Source organism: Echinops telfairi, unplaced genomic scaffold (genome assembly GCF_000313985.2).
Source record: "Echinops telfairi isolate 266 unplaced genomic scaffold, ASM31398v2 ScPeMD7_23;HRSCAF=83, whole genome shotgun sequence".
NCBI classification, from domain to species: Eukaryota; Metazoa; Chordata; class Mammalia; order Afrosoricida; family Tenrecidae; genus Echinops; species Echinops telfairi.
In genome coordinates, this window is record NW_022103920.1 from 37,451,885 (window position 1) to 37,456,746 (window position 4,862).

The 4,862-nt window shown below is 43.9% G+C and overlaps 1 protein-coding gene across 1 annotated transcript in view; it reads left to right on the forward strand.

Annotated features, from left to right (window-relative positions):
- NRCAM (neuronal cell adhesion molecule) overlaps nt 1-4,862 on the forward strand; it is a 257,338-nt gene that overhangs the window by 41,709 nt on the left and 210,767 nt on the right. The gene's annotated exons all lie outside the window — the stretch shown is intronic.

Below are 4,862 nucleotides of genomic sequence, written 5' to 3' on the forward strand. Positions count from 1 at the left end.
CTGAAGATAAACAAGCAGCCATCTAGCTGAGAGACAACAAAACTCACATGGAAGAAGCATACCAGCCTGTCCCGACTCGATTGCTGAGGACAGAGTGGGTGCATAAGCAAAAGTGGTGAAGAAAGCTGATGGTGCCTGGCTATCAAATGATATAGCATTTGCGGTCTTACGTGCTTGAAGACAATCAGGCAGCCATCTAGCTAAGAAACAACAAAGCCCACACGGAAGAAGCACACCAGCCTACCCGGACACTAACGCTGATGACAAAGCGGGTGCATAGGCAAATGAGGTGAAGAAAGCTGATGGTGCCCAGCTGTCAAAATATATGTACATTTTATTATCTTTCTTTCCTAAGCACAGCTTCAAAATTTGACTCATATTTATTGTTGATACTTGTCAAATAAAACATTGTCAGGAAAATTTTGTGGAAAATATACACCTATGTGATTAAGAAAAAAAAATTAGTAACTTTCAAGAATATCACACGACATCTGTTTTCCCCATTGCATTGCCAGAGAGTTGATGCCGACGTGTGACAGCCCTGTAGGACAGAGTGATGTGTATGCAAGCAGACAGCACATCGTGCTCCTTTGGAAACTGCACATCACAGGCAAAACAGCCTTTCTGGCCAGCAAGCAAAATTGAAACTCTGTATTTACTCTTTATAGTATTGCTCTGGATGCTGGCAGATCAAGTGTCACCTTTGAAGGAAGATTCTTTCTGACTTTAGCACAGAGCACTGTTCAGTAGCTCTTTGATTGGATTATGCATTAAATTTATCTGTGTGCCAGTCACTAGAGATTAAGTAATTAAGATGCTCTTAATATTGCAGGGGAGGCATTAAAATTCTCATTATTTTAATGGACTGCTGGACTCCAGGGACTGGATAGTGGAACACAACATCTTGCATGCCAAGCTAGCCGATTTCATAAGTTTGACTGTTTGGCAACCTAAATTTTGAAGCTTTGGATGACTTGCACAGAAATAAGTAGTCTTAGATAGCATTTTGGAGGAGCGAGCATTGTTAAAGGATAATACTAGTCATCACTGTTAACAGCAGCTTCCTTACTTGTGCCTTTCAAGCACAAAGGGCTCCAGCCCCTGCAGTGAGTGGTCTTTTAAGCTCTGCTTTGAGAGAACTCCCCAAGGCCCCGGGGCACTCTCAGGGTGAAGGTGCAGCTGTCTCTGCTTTCTGTGAGATTGTCTCCACCGGGCTTCACTGTAGAGACTAATATGATGGCTGTACAGCCCACAGAATGGCACTGCAGTGTTTGCCCTGGGAATACAAAGTGACAAACATTTTCTTTTATGCACATATATAAACTTGTTCTCAAAATAACCTTACCTGATTTATTAAAGCAGAAAGTAAAAAAAAGTCATCAATGTTACCTACTCTACAATACCAAAGTGCAATTACTGTTTCATTCTCCATAAATTGTTAGTTAGCTCTGAAGCCCGTCACATTGGCATGAAATCTAGCATCTCCCTTCAAGGGTTCATCCCCATGGCCTTCTGAGTTATCAAACAAGTATCAGGTTTTAGGTAGTCCAGTCCCAAATTCTACCTAAAATTCTGTGTTCCATGGTCAGAGTTCTGATCTATCAACCCCTTTAGGCTGTTGCTTCTTGCAGCTACCAATGTCACCCATTGTCCCGCCACGATCCAATGATGGAGATGGTCTACTCTCGGGACCGCTGTCTCATCTGCCTGGGAGGGAGTTGTCCCTCTTAAAGGGTGAACTGTTCTGTCTTCTTAAAATCGCATTTGCTCAAGTGCTTTAACTAGGCATCGTCTTTGTGCCACGTGATTATGAATGCCATGGGTAGTGTGGAGATTGGAGAACGAAGCCTGCAAGTCTCTGTGTGTAGCGTACCTTCTATTGGAGGTCTCGATCAGCAGGTAGCTCGCCCATTACTTTATGTATCACCCTGAAAAGGAAGGTGCCGCCAATTAAACGATAACAACCAATCTCCTGGGAGGGGATCTTAATTTCATTGATGTTAAACTATAAAGAAATAAAAAGTATCTTAAGTTGGTATGCTGGTTTATCCACCAAACAGAACTCGAGGCAAGGATTTGAGTGCAAGTAACATCTTTAAGAGATGGTTTCAGAAAAGTATTGGCAAATTGGGATGTAAGAAGGAAAAGGGAGCAAGCCAGTCAGGCACAATAATGAGCAGGGTAAGGAATATCATGAACGAATAAAGCAGAACAAGGATATGCGAGCAGGGAGAGCAAGGCCAGTTTAGAGAGGTGGAGGAGAGAGGTATTTGTGAAAATGACAGGTAAGCAGAAATTTGCACACTGAGAAAATCTGAACTATATGAACATCTATGGGACGGTTCTCCAGTGGAGGTAACAGCGGGTGCAAAGGCCCTGAGATGAAAGAGCTTGGCTCAGGGAAATAAAGGAGACCGTGATAGATTTAGCACAGTCAACAATGGAGGGAGGAGCAGGGGCGACTCTGCTCAGATAGACAAGGACCCAAACAAGAGGAAGCTCAAAGCCATAGCAAGGAATTTGGATTTCACTCTATGATGAGAAGTTATTAGAAAACTTTTGAGCATTATTCATGATCTGTTTTGCTTTAAATCATTGTGGCTTCTCTTTGGGGATGAGTTAGTTAATTGTGCCAGCCTGGCCGATAATCACATGTGGTGCTGGTTGAAAGGCAGAGGGATAAATGGGTGGTAAAGCCTCGCCTTTCTAGTTCTCGGGTCTCTTGTTTTGTGATGGTTGTATCGGGTGCAGCTGCCTTAGCAGTTCCCTGCTTCAGCTTGCAAGATTGACTTCCTACAAGACATCCCCAAGGAGAAGCCGCATGGATCTATCCCGATGCAGCCCTGGGTGCTGGAGCAGCCGTGTGGAGACCCTTGCCAGTGCTGAGATGCTTACATGTTCACGGACTCAGCTTTCCTTCTGCAGTCGGCATTATTGCCTCTGTTTTGTGAGGTGAAGGACTTTGTGGACTGGTGTTGGGTATGGGTTAATGTTGGACTTGTGGGCTTGGGCAGCATTGGGTCGGGATGTTTTCGTGATGCACATTTTCTTTGCATAAAACTCTCTCTTATATGTGAGTTGCTGTGGATTTGTTTCTCCAAAGTACCTAGACTAATACAGGGGACAAGTGTGGAAACAGAGAGAGGGATCAGGAGTCTACTTGTAATTATCCAACCCCAACAACTGACTGCCATTGAGTCCGTGGGACTCAGAATGACCCTGTAGGGCAGTGTAGAACTGCCCCTGGGTGTTTCTGAGACTGTAGTTGTTTAGGGGAGTAGAAAGCCTGGTCTTTCTCCTGAGGAGAAAAATGGTGGTTTGGAACTGCAGACTGTGTGGTTAGCTGCTCCATTCATATCCACTGCACCACCAGGGCTCTGTAATTAAGAGAGACCATTAGGCTTCCTGTAAATAAGTATAGGAACATCATCATAAGAAATATTCCTATGATGAGGGTGAGTACTTTAGTTCATGAAAATGTGGTAGCTAACCATTAATAATAAAAGGCTGTAATATATGGAAACTAAGAGCTAAAAAGAGACAGGACCATTGATTAAAAATGAAACATAAGTGTTGATAACCAAGTAAACATTTAGTGAACAGTAACAAAGAAAATGACTTAAGTATACAAAGTATTAAAAAGACACGAGGCTCGGAGCAATAGGAAATTAAAATGTAACCAACCTAAAATCAGGCGACAGTGTTCTCCTTGGCCATTATTTTTTGCCATAGAGTCACAGTCTATTACTCATCAGCACAGTCATGAAATCCCTGAAAAAACAGTGGCAATTTTAACAAGGTTTGGGTGCACAGCCGGTCGCAGAGCAAACCTCTCCCAACTCCTCTTTGCCACACATCCTTCCTGCCTGCTCACTCCTTGCTGTTGTTGGTAGGTAGGTCAAGTTGCTTTTTACTTGCAGTGACTCCGTGTGACAGTAGAACTGCCCCATGGGGACTTCCACACTGTGATCTGTTGGGGAGCAGATACTTGGATGCTGCTAGAAACTCTCCTCCCCTTTTCAAAACTTCCGCAAACTCTGCCCCAAACCTCACGCTGAAGGAGCCATTCCCCCTCATCCATTACTCCAGCTGCTTCTTCTATTTTTAAAAAATCATTTTATTGGGGGCGTGTACAACTCTTATCACAATCCATACATCTATCCATTGTGTCAGGCACATTTATACATTTCTAGTCATCATCATTCTCAAAACATTTTCTTTCTACTTGAGCCCTTGATATCAGTTCCTCATTTTTCACCTCCCTCCCCGCCACCCTCCCTCATGAATGCTTGATAATTTAATTATTATTGTCAACTCTTACACTGTTCGACGTCTACCTTCACCCACTTTTCTGTTGTCCATCCCCCAGGGAGGGGGTTGTGTTTAGATCCTTGTGATTGGTACCCCCTTTATACCCCACCTTCCACCCACCCTCCTGGTATCACCACTCTCACCACTGTTCCTGAGGGGTTCATCTGTCCTGGATTCCCTGTGTTTCCAGTTCCTATCTATACCAGTGTACATCCTCTGGCCTAGGCAGATTTGTAAGGTAGAATTGGGATCTTGATAGTTGGGGTGGGTGGGGGGAAAACCATTTAAGAACTACAGGAAAGTTGTATGTTTCATCATTGCTACACTGCACTCTGACTGGCTTGTCTCCTCCCTGAGACCCTTCTGTAAGGGGATGTCCAGTTGCCCTACAGATGGGCTTTGGGTCCCCACTACCCCTCATTCACAATGATGTGATTTTTTGTTCTTTGATGCCTGATAGCCTGATCCCATTGACACCTTGTCATCACACAGGCTGGTGTTCTTCTTCCATATGGGCTTGGTTGCTTCTGAGCTAGATGGCTGCTTGTTTA